Raw genomic sequence first — 19,101 nt, 5'->3', positions numbered from 1 at the left:
CGGGTCCCAGGTGCCACAGGGAAGCCAGTACCAGCAGCTGGGGGAAGGAAAGCCTACTCTTGAATGAATTTTGTGCATCAGGCCTCTAGTTACATTTTAAATACCAACAACCTTGTAGAGTCAAACAACTCAGTTTAAATTCTAGACGTTGATACACATTATATATTCAATCTTAAATGAGTGGTTATAGTTCCTCCCCTTTTTATCTCTATGTAGACAAAATTCAGCTCTTATATCTCTTACCTCTTCTACCTGTGGAATTAGATAACTTGACAGTGCAATTATTAGAAAGTTTTTCTCCATTTCACTTTATTCTCTTGAGCCATTAATGTGTTCTTGTCCTTTCCTAAATATTTTGATGTCTGAGTAATGTTTTGGAAATAGAAAATCAAATGATGGATCTCACGGATCAAGTGATAGCACCAGCAATGAGAATAAGACAAGACAGGTAAGCATATACTCTCGGAATAATACTATTTGCTTCCTTGATAAATATGACGTGTTTGTAGAACGTTTTCCTTCTCCTCCTCCTTTCTCTGCTCTCTGGCTCGTGTAACTGAGTTGTTGTAAAGCTGCTGCATCTGTCTTTTACTTTTACTCCGCTCTTTCTCTTTTATCCTCTAGAACCCTTCTGTCTTCCTTTGGAATACACAACAGGATCAAAATGTTTCTGAAATTCAGGATTAAAGGCAGTTGCTTTTATAAAACCGGTGGGTGATTATCGCCCCTTGGAGATTTTCTTCAGTTCATTGAAAAATAGAGAGGAACAAAAGCACAATTTTAAAAGGGAAGGAGGGAGAGAAAGAGTGAGGAGAGAGAGGAACTATCTGTGATGAGAATCTGAAACAGAAATCAAGTAAGATAGATTGCCTGACTAAGTAGTGAGTCAAGGTGAGTAAAATTCCACTGGTAGCCAAGTGTTTTTTCACAGAGGGCAGTTAACTCCTTCGGATGTTGGTTATGCTTACCACTTTCTAGGAAGGATTCAAGAATTAAGATGTCAAGAATTAAGAATCCATTATGATCCAGAATCCAGAATTGCATCAGCTCACAAGTATTTCTTTAATGTAGACTAAATTCTGAATGGAGACATTTAAGAGATGTGTAAGGATGTGTAAGACAACCTTAAATATTTGAAAGTACTATGCTTACATAACTAAAGAGCATACTGGTCATGTAACATTACCGCCATTTAATAATTAAAGAATGAGAGGAGAGATCAACCAAAGGACTTATATGCAAGTATATAGGCCTAACCAATGAACACAGACAACAGGGGGGTGATGGCATGAGTCGGGGGGGATGGGGGGTAATGTGGGGATAAGGACACATAGGTAATAACTTAATCAATAAAGAAATTAAAAAAAAATAAAAAATAAAAGTACTCCAATCTGAAAAATAAAAATAGAAAGAATGAGATGATATAATAAAAGATGCTATATTATGTGGCATATATAGTAAATGATTTAGAAGGTCAAAATGAGAAGAGTGAGGTTACAGTGTGTCAGCATCATCAAGGCAACATGCTGAAATTTTGGAACATTGTTTTCATCCATTCAGTAAGCAACTATATTGAATACATACTTATATGCAAGGTACTGTGCCACATGCTCCATTAATGAGATAAGGTATATGAGGTTCTCAGCACAACTTTTGAATCCAACTTTTAATAAATGCTAGTGATGATGACAATGATGATAACAATGATAATGAAGATAATGATGACCATGAATGTAACATTGTGCAGTGATTAGAGAATGAAATTCAGATTGTCTAGTTCAAATTTTTTTTTCTAGTACTTTCTAGTTATATAATCTTGGGGAAGTTATTAACCTCTCTGTACCTCACTTTATGCATCTATAAAATGAAAGTACTTATACCTTATTCCTCCTAGAATTGTTATGAAGATTACAAGTTTGAACTTAATAAAGATTTAAAATAATATTTCGCTCATATTAACTACTTTAAATATTTATTGAATAAAAAATGGATAGCAATTATTTCACTTAATTCTAAGTCCCATGTGAGTAGCAGGCCATATAAGCCTTATCATATGCCCTGCATTTAGTAAAGTCCATGATACTTATGAGACACTTGATAACTATTTGTTCAATAATAATAATAACTATGAATATAATTTTGACACTAATTATTATAAATATTTTGAAAGAAGCTTATGCTAATGTTACAAGTATTAGGCATAATGATATTCTACCTAAACTGTCTATATTGACAATAATTGTTTTTAATGTTGTGTATGAGAAATCAGTTTTAAAAATTATATGTCTTCTTATATTACACCAAATGCAATTCCTTACCTTTTTTTACTTTTGATATAACCGTGACACATACACATATACACCTGTACATATTTATAAATTAATTTAACTGACTACATAATACCGAATAGATAATGTTAAAGTAATGATATCAAGTTGATGTACCTACTTGTTACCAACTAACAAAAGGTTTATGTCTTGTCAACTTATAATAAATGATTGTTGCTCTCATGAAGCGGCTTTAAATTGGGGCTTTGAATAAAGGCCACTTATGACCAATACAGTGTGTGAACTTTACTGAAAATATTGTCTACAATATGTCATTTATTGTGGCAAAATTTTTTCAATTCTTTTTTGAATTATCCAGAAATCATCCCTGCTATAAATTACTTCAGATTATGTACAGAGTTGATCTGGCGGAATAAGGAGCATATTGTATGGTCCTTTTCTCTGCTTGAGCATAACATACCCTTCAAGATCAAAGACGATAAGAACCATGGCCAAACAGCACTTACAAACTTTAACAATCAAACTAATCCTTCTTAGCGAGAGGAGAAAATATAAAACATGAACTTTACCTTGATAAAGAGAGCCTGGGTCAAGAGATGAACAGGCCATAAAGTAAAGACATCTGTGTGTGCTATTGATTCAGTGACTTGTTTACTTTTGCAACTAGAGAAGAAATAAGGGGACTGGTTTCAAGAAAAATAAAAGAGCTTTGGTCTCTTCCCTGCAGTATATTTTAGTGTAAATGGAGAGCTCCATATTAAGGATCTCTTTTAGAAAACAGATAAACAGTTTTGAAACCCAAGAGTTGTTCTGTATGTTTATTCAGCAATATATCCCCTAAAACAGTTTCTGACATGTGATAAGAAGTTGGTAATTATTTGTAGACTGTCTCAAGTCTTATAAAGACTTCCTAGACCTGAGATATTCAGCAAATTAATAGATTGACCAATTATTTATACTTTGCCCCTTTTGCCCTAGCATCCTCTTCTCTATCTCTGTCTCTTCTATTTGTGTGTGTGTGTGTGTGTGTGTGTGTGTGTGTGTGTGTGTGTGTGTGTGTGTGTGTGTTTGCTGTTAATCCTCACATGAGGACATTTTCCCATTGCTTTTCAGAGAGAGTGGAGAGGAGGGAGGGAGGGAGCGAGAGACAGAAGAGAGGAGCATCAATATGAGAGAGACACATTGATTGGTTACCTCCCACATGTGCCCTGACTGGGGCATGGATGGAACCTGCAACCCAGGTACATGCTCCTGACCAGGAATTAAACCTGGAACCACGTATTGCATGGGCCAACAGTCTAGCCACCAAGTAATGCTGGCCAGGTCTCTCTATCTCTTTTTTATATGAACCATTTAAGAGAAAGATAAAGGCAACATCATGCCCTTTTATTTCCTATATACTTTAGGATGGATTTTCTAAAACTAAGCATACTCTTTAATATAAGCACTGTACAATTATAATAATTTAAAATTAACATTAATATAATTTATTACATAATTTAGTATAAATTCAAATTATTTGATTGCCCAGTGAAATTTTTCATAGGCTCCAGTCCAGGATCACACATTCCATTTAGTTTTATGAGATATTAGTATTAGTGTCATTTAATCTAAACAGTCCCGTACTCCTTTGTCTTTCCTGACTTTGACATATTTGAAAAATGAAGGGAAGTTAATTTTATATTATGTTCCTTGATTTGGATTTATCTGATATAGCCTTAGGATAAGGTTAAATTATGTGTGTGTGTGTGGGGGGGGGGTTGGGTCAGGGATACCACAGAGTGATATGGTGTCCTTCTCAGTGATTGGCATATAGGGCCTGATATTGCTTTGTTCTATTAGTGATGAATTTAATTTTAGTCACTTGATTAAGGTGGTTTCCACCAGGTTACTTAATTTTATCATCAGTATATTCCCTTCTGTAGTTATTTGTGAGGAGATACTTTGAGATTATGTAAATATCCCCTTTCTCACTAAAATTTAACCTACTGGTTTTAGCATTCATTGATGATCTTCTAACTCCATCATATTTTTAAAATAAATGATTGATAAATTATAAGTAGACTTTTAAAGAGTTATTTTCAAGTGGAGAGCTATACTTTCATATAATTTAAGAAAAGGAATTCACATTAAAGAGAAATGGATGCATAGATTATATTCAGAGCCATTTTAACTCTGGGCACTTTTTGCTTTTTCAGAATTGAGAACCTTCCTTCATGATTACAGCACCAAAATGTAAACTGGTTAGCTCTTGACTCATTGTATAAGTGTGAGTAAATTACTAAATTACTTGGATTTTGATTTATTTTTTAAAGCTGATATAATAATAGTGGTGCTTCCCTTACTTCACAAGGATGGTATGAGTGAAAAAGATTGTGAATATGATAGATATTTGAGCACTTTGATGAAAAGTAATTTATAAAGCCCAGATCAAATTATTAATCCTTATCCCATCTATAAATATTCTTCTAGTTTCTAAGGGCACTGTATCCCCAAAACCTCATTCTATATTAGACACTGCTCCCAACTCCCATGACCTGATTTCAAAAAAAGCAACAGCTCTTGCCAAAAGAGTCTCATACAAATGCAGCCTCCTCCAGCCTTCCTTGTTCACACCTCTTTAAAATTTTTCCTGATTGATGCTCAAGGCATCTCTTTCACAATCTTAATTTCAATTTGCCTCACCCTTAGGTGGGACTCTCTCCCACTGATTTTGCAAAAGTCCAACTTTTCCTATTTGCAACTAGATTGGAAAGGGTATTGAGACTGCAGCAGTAACACTGACTGTGACTTCCCCCTGGGACTAATGCAGCTCAGACTCTGTGCACTAAGACAGCTCGCTGTGAATGCAGGCAGCAGAAGCAGTCTGCACATGAGGATTTTCTCAGCTGATATACCTGCAGAGAAGATACGCAGAGCATAGGTACAGAATACTGTAGAGCTATTTTGGAATGTTCTTTTAATTTAATGGGAGAAGTAGCCATGCTGCAAAGTCATATATATATATATATATATATATATATATATATATATATATATATATATAGTCATATATATAGTCATATATATAGTCATATATATATATATATATATATATATATATATATATATAATCTCTTTAGCCCTGCAGATTTAACATGTGAAATAAACTTGTTTCTGATCATCCTTTGTAAAATGTGTAAAAGGAACGAGAGATTGTAAGCTACCCATCTAAATATGATTCACATCTTTTAGTCAAGCTTGATTAACCCCCTCAAGCCTTCTGGTGGGGATTTCCTTCACTCAGTTGCCAGACATTTCTTGTCTCAGCAGGAAGCATATAAGAAGCTTCATGGCGAAGCCAGAGATTGTCTTATATGCTATCAAGGCTCATGTGTGATATGTAACTAGATCACCTGGTGTTATTCCTGTTTGCCTGTATTCACCTGGGTTCCCTGACACCCTTCAAGCTCCAGACCTAACCAGTTCTACCATAACTATAGACAGACTCAATCTTAGTGAACTTGATTAGTCTCAACCTTCCCTTGATAACCTGAGCTCTGGTTTCTCGTGTCTATTTGGTATGGCTCACAGTCCCAGCGCAGCATTAGAAATCTGTGTATGACTAAAGAAACCAGAAATGGAAGCATTAAAAAACATTCAATTTTTTACTTGGCTCATTGCTATTAACCCCTTCTACCTAAATGTTCTTTGAGCATTTCTGAGAAATTTAGGAACTCCTTTAACACAGGCATGAGTATTTGCTGGATAATATTTTCAGATATATATATATATCCTCCTATATAATAAAGAGCTAATATGCAAAAGGTCATCACGCCCTCACGCCTTCGTACCCTTGCACCAGAACTGCTCAGACATTCAATACTGGGAAGAGAGGAATGGGTACCAGCCAGGCACAAATGAGCTTGTGAGAGAGGATTGGGGACCAGCCAGGCTGTGGCCTGGGAGAGGAATAAGCCACCTGTCTCACGGTCCAGGGTGCCTGCAGCTCTGTCCTGGATAAAGCTGCCCATCCATGGTCACCTGCAGCTGTTGCTGGCCCAGGTGAAGCCAGCCCAGGTCCTGGGTGCCTGCAGCTGGCCAGAGGGAGGGAAGTCCAGGTCCCGGGTGCCTGTAACCAACCAAAGGAGGAAATCCTGGGTCCCAGGAGTGGGGCAAGGCAGAGGCAGTTATGGGTGATCAGGCAGGCAGGCAGGTGAGCGGTTAGGAGCCAGTGGTCCCGGATTGGGAGAGGCAGTAGGACATCCCCTTAGGGGTCCCAGATTGGAGTGGGTGCAGGCCACGCTGAGGGACCTCCTCCACATGCATGAATTTCATGCACGAGGACTCTAATATATATATATATATCAAGTTGTATATGTTTTCTACTTTAGCGGGCTAATACTAATGGCCTACAGAAAGAGCTGATGAAGTAAATGAACAAGTTTATTCACTTTCTATTTAAATTCTGTGGAAAACCAAACTGAGGTGATCATATCACATCTTAGACTAAGTAGTTGTTTTTCATATTAGAAAAAACTCATAAATGATGATTGGATAATTCAAATAAAAATAAAACAGATCATCCAGACTTAAAGTTTATTCTTCCCTTCCCACCAAGTTTTAGCTCTTAATGACTTTAAGTACTGAAGAAGGAGAAAAGGAGTTCTTGAAAAAAATGTAGTTGGTTTTAATGTCTTTACTATCAATATTGTCACTGCAATTAAATACAAGCATTGTGCTGAGTGCTATGGATGAGTATATAACTTAACTTCGTTTGTCCTTATTTAAAAAGATTTGGGGGATATATTGAAATACCTTTAGTCGTTTTCTAAAATGAGGCCACGTTGTTTTTACTTTGGGATATTTACATCTCAGCTGTATCATTAAATTTGATCACGTGCATAGAGATGGCTTATGTTAAGTGTTGTGTTAGCTACATGTTAGTCTCCGCATGTATCATAAAGACAAAAGTGGCAAAATATTGCTCTAAGTTATTGGCCTAAGGGATTCAGTCAGAAAATGATAAGGGATTCAGCCAAAAAATGATACTAAGGCAGACAAAGGATGAGTCTCTTTCCATTGCATTTAATATGCTTAATATACTTTCTTGAATTACAATCATTGTTGAAATTCTCTAATATTCTCAATTAGTTGTTTTAATTAGAAGGTCCATTTGATCCTTAGTTTTCCAGATGAAAGGTTTCAAAGTACTCATCATAACTAATGTCGTTTTTAAAAAGCATTCTGTAAGTAAAGGTTAATGGCATTTTTCATGCCAATAAATGCACTTTCACTGCCAAAGCTAAAGCTCAAGAGTGCGATATAAAGTTGAGCTCAATTTCAGGAAGATTCAAGACATTCTTATGAGTTCAGGACAAATTGCCTAACTTTAATGATATTTTATGTTAAATGGTTGTGTAACATTGGCCTCTCAGGAAGAAATGGATCTTCTGTTTCCTCATTCATTAGACAATACTACACAAACACACACACACACACACACACACACACACACACACACACACACTATGAAATCAAGAAGAGATTGTCTATCCAAAATGTGATTATTTTTGACATTTTGAAAAATTTATAAACCAAACACAATGCAGTTGAGTGCTTGAAGGATCCAGAGGCATGGGTCCAAAGAAATATATTCCAGTTTTTTCAACATAGTTTAATTCCTGAGGTGAGAGATTGTTTCTAAACTAAAGATAGAAATGTCACATGATTTTACTCATTTGTGGAATATAATGAACAACATAAGCTGATGAACAAAAACAGATCCAGACACAGAGAAGCATTGAACAGGCAGTCAAACCTCAGAGGGAAGGCAGGGGAGGGAGGGTGGGGTGGGGGTAAGATATCAACTAAAGGACTTGTATGCATGCATATAAGCATAACCAATGGACACACACAGTAGTGGGGTGAGGGCATGTTCTGGGGAGTGAGAGTGGCCAGGGAAAGGTCAATGGGGGAAAAAGGAGACATATGTAATACTTTAAACAATAAAGAACAAAAAAAAGAAGATATGAAAAAGAAAAACAAAAATCAAAATATTAGGCTTTTTCTGTTATATTTTGCTTATCAGTAATTTAATGTCTCATGTAGTTACTTTACGAGAAGAAAGAGTAATATATTTACCTATTTCCACATATGCATATATATGGAAATATATTCATATATATATGACATATATATATGGTCATTGTTTTTCCATTTACAAAGTACTTTGTACAGACCCATCTAGGGATAAAACATGCTTTATTTCTCTTTGATCAGTGTTTAAAATATATATACTTTGTATTTTGCTTGATGCCATGTACTGAAATAGGAAGGGAAGGTGATTGTAAAGAAATAAGTCTAAACACAGAATGTAGATGATTTGCCTGTTCTGGCTGAAAACGCAATCATTTCATTCTAATTGGGGGTCTGGTCACACAATCTCTTCACATTTAATTTGCTTTGAAAAATGTATACTATGTGCACTCTCCAGAAGGCAATTGCTTCTTCCCAAAACATGTTCTACTTCTTTTAAAGCCTCTGGTAAAATTTTTATCTAAGCCATCAGATTTAGCAATTTGTAACTGATCTAATCTCTCCACACAATCCTTGCTTACTGAAATTGCATCCAACAAGTCCTCACTATAAAACTGAATGACAACCTATGTTTTTCCTTTTTATGTTCATCTCTTATAGTTTTTCCTTTACCCCCTAAATAAAAAAAAATAGACAAATAACCAGAAATCGTGAATCATTTATAGCAATTGGAAATAATTGCACCATGAAATTATCATTTATAGTTATCATTTATAGTTACCAATTAGTTAACTTCTCTCTGCTTCAGTTTTTCCATGCATAAGATGGGGAAAATGGTACTACTGCCTCAGAAGGATCATGTTATGTACTACTCCTTGCAATCAGGGCAAAACAATGTAGCTGCCCATACAATATTTTTATATTTATAAAAAAATAAAGAACTACATTATCAACAATTATCAGATGAAATTTAAATAATTACAATGTTGTTGTTTTTTAAATACATCCCAATAGAATATTATAGTGTTTAAAGAATTATAGGCAGGTGTCATTGTATGAAAACTTTCATTTTGTTAACTAAATTTTTAATTCATTCAATCATTTTCTATATATTTATCATTTTCTATACACTGAATAGTATTGTAGTTGTGGTCAATATTGGTAATGAACAAAAAAAGGATTTGTTTCAATAATTAAATTATGAGGTACAGTGACACAAACATTGATTAGGCAATCCTATTTTGAATAGGCAATTTCATTTGGGAAAATGCTTTTCTTGTACCTGTCCTAATTACTGGTTGTCTATCATTGTATCTGATACAGATTAGATGCTCTACTAATGTGCTTAATGATGAAATTGCTATTGATAACAAGATAAAATCATTGATCTTTTAGATTTCTAAATTATACCTCTTACAGTTTCCTGAGTTATATATATTAAGCATATAACAATGGTTTCCATTCAATTATAAACCCAAATGTTGGCCAGTACCTTCACCACTTCCTGAATATAGATGTGCTAGGTGACTTGAGTTCTATGAATTTTATAATTATGTCTGGGATTTCTATCAGACCCTATAAATGTCTAACCAGCCGTGGGCAAACTATGGCCTGTGGGCCGGATCCAGCCCGTTTGAAATGAATAAAACTATTGAAATAAAAGACCGTACCCTTTTATGTAATGATGTTTACTTTGAACTTATATTAATTCACACAAACACTCCATCCATGCTTTTGTTCCGGCCCTCAGGTCCAGTTTAAGAACCCATTGTGGCTCTCGAGTCAAAAAGTTTGCCCACCCCTACCTAATGTGTAGAAACTTATGTCAGTTGTGAGATTAGGGCCTGAGAACCCAGGTGATTACTAATCTATATATATATATACACATCTAAACAACCTTTACCATGGAACAAACAGAACGACTGGAACAACCAGTCGACCAGTCACTATGATGCGCACTGACCACCAGAGGGGTAGACGCTCAATGCAGAAGCTGCCCCCTTGTGGTCAGTGCGCTCCCACAGGAGGAGTGCCGCTCAGCCAGAAGCCAGGCTCACAGCTGGCAAGCGCAGTTGCAGTGGAGGGAGCCTCTCCCACCTCCATAGCAGCACTACCCATGGCGGCAGCAGGCGCAGCGGGCCAGAATGAGTGTGAGCAGTGCGGCGCCTGGCCCTGGTTTGGGCTCCTCCCTGGCCGCCTGCCACTTGGCGCACTGCTACATCCCCTGAGGAGTCCCGGATTGCAAGTGACTATGTCCTAGCGTATAAACTGCTCATCCCACACACAGTTAAACAAGGAAGGTGGCTTCTGCAGTATTTGAAAAAGAGATCTGTGGCTGCTTAATCCTAATTCATCAGAAGAATCTCCAAACTGTCCACATCCTGTTTATTCTACATGGGGATGAACATGCATTCCTACATATTGGGAACAGTCTTGAGATGTGAAAACTAAAACCTGGCAAGGCTACTCTAACACTGAGAAAACAGGATGGGGCAATGATGACATGCATGGACTCTGGCTTGCACATTTTGTGGTCAGCCCTGATTCTGACACTTATAACTGTGTGACAAAGCCAATTACTTAACTTCTCTCTGCTTCAGTTTTTTCACGCATAAGATGGGGAAAATGGTACTACTGCCTCAGAAGGATCATGTTATGACTACTCTTTACAATCAGGGCAAAACAATGTAGCTGCCCACACCACAGCAAGATGCCTTTCACCTGTAGGAAAAGTATGGTCAGTGGTGCATGCACCATCCCGGATTGCAAGAGGGATGTCCGACTGCCAGTTTGGACCTGATCCCCGTGGCAATCAGACATTCCCTGAGGTGTCCCGGATTGTGAGAGGGTGCAGGCCAGGCTGAGGGACCCCTCCTGTGCATGAATTTCATGCATCGGGCCTCTGGTACTAAATAAGGTGCATTCCATTAAGTTTGGAAAATTGTAATTTCTCTCATTGGAAAGGGAGGAAATCTGTACTCCGTCTGTAAATTGGTTGAAGTCCTGCCATGCCTTGAACAAGTGGGCTTAACTGCTGTAAAATAAGATATCATCTTTAGAATAAAAGTAGGAACTCCCCCTTTTTTGTGTGTCCCACAGCACTTTTCGAAGAGAGGGCATTCTGTGGCTCTATGGATCAAGTAGTTGAATGATTGACTGAATTATTTTTCTAAGAGAGTAAATAGGAATATTTGAAAGTTTGAGCATCAGACCCTACTCTGATATTTCCAAACATGATCTTCAGTGCCACAACCTTAGCATGTGTGATGCCAAAAGATAAGTCTACGTTATTTAAATAAGTACAGCATGTTTCCCCACCCTTTCTTCCCCCTTTCTCCTACTCTGCTCAGCTCAGGAAATCTTGTACGTAGTTGTCCAGGTATTAGAAGGGTGGCATTGCTGTAGCTTTTTCAATCTAAATGGAGGGATAGATGCCTTCTGCTAATATTTATATCTGCTACATTTTAATAATTAATATGCTAATATTTGTAGTTAATAATAAAATATGCAAATATTTGTGGAGTTTGCATATATATATATATATACATAAAATGCTAAAATATTCCTCTATAACATTGACAGTTTTTATTATTTTGTTAATTAATCCCCAGAACAACAATTCAATTTTGATTGTTTACAGTAATACCTTCATTAAAAGGTTCGTTCTTCAGTCTTTCTATATTATGCTATGATACCATTTCCCATTCTGAATTAGTAGCCTCTTTGAGTTATTTGCATTTTCCCAAGGTTATCATGCTATGCCCATACCATTATCCAGATAAAGTACAATGTCAATTAATTCCTCTCCTCCAGGATAAATGTCAACACTTATTTATTGAAGGCCAAATATGTGTAGCTACAATAAAAGAGAGGTAGACGAGATACATAAAATTTATTGCACAACTATACTGCTTCAACTGTGTCCAAGAAAGAATCTCTTATTTTATTATTTTGAGAAAACTATAGTGGAATAGCTAATGTGTTACTTTACACATGATTTCTCTTTCATATGACACTCCCTAATAATTTCCCAATAATGGCAAAATGAGGACAGATGAGTCAATTGTCTCTGAATTCACTTGTAAATGATTCATGGAGATAAAAATCTAAACAGGAAAATATGGAGTAGTTTATATTTCATTTCTTCATATTAAAGTTTCCTTAAGAACACCTCTATTTAAATGAAAACCACCAGTATTAATGTTTTTTTGGGAGCAGATTTAATCAAACAATAGTTGGACTGACTTATCTCTTGCCTCCATTAAATTTAATGTTCTTCATCTGAAAATATTTATTTCAATGTAATGTGCCACGTGTATCAGTTGAGATAAAATAGAGATATTACTACATACAATATTTAGAACATTAAAAATTAGAATCACTTTTCTGCATATATTGAAAAGATTGAGTTGAAAAGCAATAGATTGTGTTGAATAAACTAAGGTATAGTAGATACTTGAATATAGTGATGCTCCTTTGCCTCCTATTATCTTATAGATTTGAATTTATACATTATTACAATATTTTAGAACAATGTGTTAAGCACTAAATATTTATATGAATGTTCCTAAATCAAGTACAATCATTCAAATCTAACCGAGTAGATTTCTTTCTACATTGAAATTTCAGGCTAGAAAGGTGCATAAAAAACGTATAACTTGAAACACATTATGCTTGTTTCTACCAGAATGAAGATTTCCTCATTTTTTGAAATAATGAATAAATTAGTTTATACTATTACTAGGGGCCCAGTGCACAAATTCGTGCACCTTGAAACGAACTGTGGGCGGCAAGGCTGCAATGGGTACAGGGGCAGGTCTCAGCCCATCCTCCTCCATGCCCCCACCTGGCCCCTCCCGCTGTGGCCCCTGGTTCCCTTTCTGCCCAGAGCACTGCTTCCACTGCCACCACTCCCAAATGCTGACAGCACCGGCCCAGCTGGCACCAACTGACAGCATGGAGTGATTGGGGCTGGCGCCAGCAGTGGATGCCCCTCAGGAGCAGGGGGAGGTGGAGAAGCCCTCAGGGCGATCAGGACCAACAGCTGCTGCTCACACCCACTGATGGCACCAAGTGATAGGGACCGGTGCTGGGCATCATGGCGGGACCATGGTGTGTGGGAGCAAAGAATTTTCAGTAACCACCAGAGGCTCACGCCATTGGCAACAAGCGGCACCCTGCCTTGGCCTGGTGCCCCACTCACCTGCTCCACCATCCCGCCATTGCAATGCCCACCATGTTCCATGCTCTGCCAACTGCTGCCAACACCCACCATGTTCTGCGAGCACCCCTTGGTGGTCAGTGCACATCACAGAGACTGGTTGTTCGGTTGTTTGGTTGTTCCACTGTTCATTCTATTTGCATATTTATATACTAGAGGCCAAGTGCACAAAATTCATGCACGGTGGTTCCCTCAGTCCAGCCTGCACCCTCTCCATTGGGGACCCCTTGGGGGATATCCAACTGCTAATTTAGGCCCAATCCCTGTATCAGGCCTAAACCAGCAGTTGGACATCCTTCTCGCAATCTGGGACCACTGGCTCCTAACTGCCTCTGCCTGCCTGCCTGATTGCCCCTAACAACTTCTGCCTGCCTCCGTGATAACCCATAACTTCTCCCCTGCCAGCCTGGTCACCCCCAACTGCCCCCCTGCCACCCTGATTGCCCCTAATTCCCTGCTGGCCTGATCTCGCCCCCAACCGCCCTCCCCTGCCAGCCTGATCGCTCCTAACTGCCTCTGCCTCAAACCCCACCACCATGGCTTTGTCTGGAAGGAAGTGGGACACCTAGAAGATGGTTGGTCGACCCGGTCTAATTAGCATATTACCCTTATTTAGTATAGATAGATTACATAGGATAGGATTGCTTAAATGGGGGGGGGTGCTTTTTCATCAGGAGGAGATGCTCTTTGCAGACAAAAATACATAATCCTTATATCTGGATTGATAGCCAGCCATATTCACTATACTATTATTAAAAAATTAAACTGCTTTCTTACACCTTACACCAAACAGCTGTTGCCTTTAAAACCCCTCCTCAGCCCCCACCTTAGATTCTGCTTTAGCAGATCACCCAGATTAGGTTCTGATTGGTTGGTTTCTATGCCAGTCCACATCAAAAACTCTGCCACCTAGGTAGCCATTGGCTCTTCTGGAAAATCCAGAACAGCCCCACTGACAGCTGACTCTCACTCTGGGCCTGTCTCTGGGCCTGATCCGCAGCCTCCATAGCAGCTGCGGATCAGGCCCTGCCTCTCTCTCTCTCCGGGCTTCGCCAGCAGCCACAGCGGCTGCTGATCAGGACCTGCCTCTCTCCGGACCTCTCTCTAGGCCTGATCTGCAGCAGCCGTGGCAGCCATGAGGTCGTTAGGGGCCAGAGGCTAACAACCTCACTGCACCTGCCTTGCCCCCCCATCCCTCCACCGCCCCGCCAGCTTCCGTGCCATCAGCCTTGCTATGATAGGAGCCTGTGGGCCTCAAGAGAGGGACGGAGAAGTGCTCCATGCACTTCCTGGTGACTGGTCATCCATCTGGTTGTTTAGGTCATGACGGCCCTAGGCTATTATTAGTATAGATAGAAACAGAATGTGCAAAATTTTAGATGTAATCATCATTCTTAAGACTTCCTATCTTAAATTTAGAAGTAAGAAACATAAGCTTTTATTTTATATATATATATTATTGATTTTTTACAGAGAGGAAGGGAGAGAGATAGAGAGTTAGAAACATCGATGAGAGAGAAACATCGATCAGCTGCCTCCAGCACATCTCCCACTGGGGATGTGCCCGCAACCCAGTTACATGCCCCTGACTGGAATCGAACCTGGGACCTTTCAGTCCGCAGGCCGACGCTCTATCCACTGAGCCAAACCAGTTTCGGCAGAAACATAAGCTTTTATAAATTATTCTGGCGGGAAATTTCTCTGTAAATTATAGTTTGGATCTCATTTGATCATAACATTAAGTTTGAAATGTAACAATTCTACATCATTTCTCATATTGGAAACACCTTGCAAAAGTATTAACCAACTAATCAAATTAGATAACAATTCTGTTATATCAAATCATTTGCTGAAGAATATCAAGATGGTATATGTATATATGTCACTTTTGAGGTAATAATTATAGCTATGTGCAGTAAAGCATTTATTACCTTATCTAATTAATACACATTTTGGCATGTCAGGGTTTGCGGGTAATTATAGTTTTCTATTGCGGTAATAATTTGTATGATTTATGAAGCCTATGAAACAACACTGTGAGCCAAAAAGCTGTCTGGAATAATTATAGTTAAGCAGCGTGATCAACAGGTATGCCCAGCCAAGAGAACGCAGCCCTGAGGATAAGAACCTCAAAGAAACAGAAGCAATCTGAGGTGTTCACTTCTCTGCCTGCTTTTCTCACCTGGAAGAAAAAAAGGCCCACCCACTGTTTTCAGCTGTATTAACAAAGATCTGATTGCTTAAAAGTATATGTGATTATTTTTCAAAAGATCATGTGCTTATGTGGAGGTCTTCATAAAAAAAAAAACTATCATGGATTATATAAATTCATAATTATTTCAGGAAAGACTGAATGTAGACGCATTTATTTTGTTTTAAGACTGCCTGTGCATTCGATGGCTATTGACCACTCAACTAGAATATGAATTCATCCTAATCCCCTCAACTCTGGCCAACCCAATAGTCTCTGAGTGGCATTTTCCTACTGGAACCGACACCTGGACATATTGTCCCAGCAAGAACAGAGGATGTAGTTTGTTTCTTATGAAACTGCTTATATTCGGGAATTGACTATCACAGATACTTGAGACTTGAACAGGAGCTCAACTAGCACCATCCATATTTATACAACAATTTTCAGGAAGTTGATGGGATGTTTTAGAAGATAATGCAGGTTATGCTTTATCAGACACTACTTTTCTCTTGCTAAGTTTATTTTGACCTTCCCATCAGTCATTCTCTTTTGCTTCATCTTAATGCCCTCACGGTAGGTAATGTTTTAATTGGCATTCAGCACATATACGGAACCACAAGATACCATCTTACTTGATGAAGCAGCTGGTAAATTTCTGCAAACTGTTCTCAGTATGTGGGAACTTCTTAATTTAGTTTCATCTTTCTCAGGGAGACTAATACATTTATATCCTGTAGGAGTATATTGAATTTTTAGTTATTAATTCCAGATAAAGCCACGTTTTTACTGTTGTTTTTTAAACTTGAAGACTAAAAGGTAATGCTAGATAATACAGACAGTTCACAGCAATGTCACAGGTTATTCCACTTTAAAAGATTAATGCTAAATTATGGAGTCAGTAATCCATAGTATAATGGATATTTTGCATGAATGGGAAAATTATATTGCAAGAGAATGACAAAAGTCCTAGGAATGTTGTGGAAGGAAAATTAGAGTCCACTCAGCAGCCACCTTCACTGACCTCAACTTCATCAAGCATTTGTTTTATGGTAAGTCAAGGCTAAGAGCAGAAACAGATGAGATAAATGAAGAATTCAAATGGAGGCCTGAGAAGCCCATAGCACATACCACCCAAACCCTTGGTATTGAACTGATTCTGAACTGGCCAGTCTCTTTCACAATATAATAACAGCCATCTAAAATGAAGGTCCCTCCTTTTGACTTTCCAAATGTATTTTCTGGGGAGAAAATGGAATGGAAAAAAATAAAAACCATAATGAAGAAAAATTTATTCTTTCAAATAGGCTCTTTTTGGTAAAATATGCGTGATTTTAGGGGGATTGTATTAAAGAATACTCTTAATATTTGAGTTCTGAAGCTACATCTAGGCTCATTCTGCTGTACTAGGCAAACAGAGAGTTCTAAGTCTAGAAAGAAAAAAAAGTCTGAATTTTAAAGCATTTTTATGTAGAATTTGATGGATAAATAGTTGAGCAATTTGTGTCCAGTCTATCACAGGGCCTGGCATGCAGGAAGCTTCCAAACTTACTTGTTCCTTTCTTTCCTCCCCTCAGCCCTGACACTGATCACACACACACACATACACACACACACACGCACACACACACAGACAGACTTCCTGTGAAAGACAATGGCACCTAATAGATTTAAATCCTTTAAAAAAACAAACAAACATAAAAGGTAAAATAAAGTTCAGAAGTCCAAAAATTTATTGGGTCAAAGAGCAGAGTGTAAACAAAAGCTATGTCAGGATATAAGGAGAGGTAAGTACAGAATAAAAACACATCATTCATGTGTTTATATATTGAACAAGGGCGAACATTGTGATATAACTGAAGTAGGAATTACTTTGCGTGGTATGGATGGATGTATGCGCTCATGCACATCGAAACAAATTTACTGTTATATATATTTAATCCTATGTGAGCTATTATATATATAGTTATTAATAAAGGGTACATCTTAAAAATAGTTTTATGATTTCAAGGGCTTTTGTTGTTTTTTCATCATCATTTATTTCTTTTTATAACTATCAGCTTACTGTTTAGATTTTATTTCTTTAAAATGTGTCACTTACCAACTACTGATGTTTTTATTCAAAGATTTTATGAATATTTTAAACAAGGGATGTATCACATTTTTTCAAAATTCTAGGGTGCTTGGAAAATTGATTTATTAACCATAACACTTTGAAAATATAAAAATGACTGCTATTAAAAAATACTGATGTTATTTTCCAGAATTTTAAATTGTGGACATCTCATTTGCCTTGTCCAGTTTTTCTATTAGTTTCTTGTTTAATTGCATTATTGGGTAATGCCTTCACATGCATTAGCTTTAGGGAATAAAAGAGGGTTGAGTATGAGTGTAATCTGTATTTTGTGTCTCTGGTCCACAGGATTCTGTTGTGCTGGTTAAGCAGTGAGTGGTCCACACAGAGTATTGTTGAGAATTTGACTATCTGTTCATTCCAGGGATCGTCTTCTTTTACCTCAGGAATCAAAAGGCTCTGTTTCATTTTGTTTTGCCTTCAATAAGCTTCTTTCATAGGCGGTAGATATACATACAAAATCTTGGTGTATCTTCTAGACTTTTCCTTCACTTTGGTAGGGAAGCATTTTCTGAAGAGTAGTTCCTTGCTTTGAAGATGCAACATCTTTTGACATTAATTATTATTATTGCTCACTTTTTGGCAGTGACTCAAAACAACAAGAAGAAAAAGATGAAAACGAACAACCTAAGCTGGACTACTGACAAATCAACAAGCCTGTTTTGCAAGTGAGATGACTCATTACCATAGTGTTACAGGCCAATTCACCTCGGAGGTTCTTAATTTCATATTTTATATCCATTGACAAAGAGGTTGGGCCTGTGATAGGGTCAGATTTGAGTCTTTCCAAACTTCAGTAGATCTTTTATCATTGATGCCTATTATCATAGTGTGATTTTGGTTTGCTTTGAAAGTTTTTCTGAGATATATTCTCTACCTTCTGATCTTAGAAGTGAAACAGTGAGATGATGAAGTACTAACTATAACCAGTCACTTGGTCCTTGAAAACTCTTACTCAGTTCACCACAATGTGCTGCAGTTAGAACTTGATAATCCTCATGTATTATTAATTGACCAAATTAAATAAATAATTAAATTCTGATCTGCTGTGTTTGTTGACAACACTCACTCATGTAGTGTTTCTGTGTAATTTCATATTGGAGGGTGCCTAAACATGCAGAATGAGGTCCATAATTATGGTGATAGGCTAATTCAAAGAGATTAAAACACCTATTCCCCAATAATTTGGGTGTGCTCCATTAAACTTTTGTTTGGGAATTTTTATAAAACATAATTATATGGTTAATTG

General features: G+C 37.5%; 1 long non-coding RNA gene across 1 annotated transcript; it reads left to right on the top strand.

Moving 5' to 3' along the window:
- The first annotated feature begins 260 nt into the window (after positions 1 to 260).
- LOC118656185 lies at positions 261 to 18,894 on the top strand. Its single transcript, XR_004967546.1, has 3 exons — positions 261 to 448; positions 4,487 to 4,557; positions 18,439 to 18,894. It is a non-coding gene; the product is annotated as an uncharacterized LOC118656185 (long non-coding RNA).
- Positions 18,895 to 19,101: the final 207 nt, after the last annotated feature.

The sequence above is a fragment of the Myotis myotis genome, unplaced genomic scaffold (genome assembly GCF_014108235.1).
Source record: "Myotis myotis isolate mMyoMyo1 unplaced genomic scaffold, mMyoMyo1.p scaffold_m19_p_1, whole genome shotgun sequence".
NCBI lineage: Eukaryota > Metazoa > Chordata > Mammalia > Chiroptera > Vespertilionidae > Myotis > Myotis myotis.
This window is presented reverse-complemented; position numbering and strand designations above follow the sequence as displayed.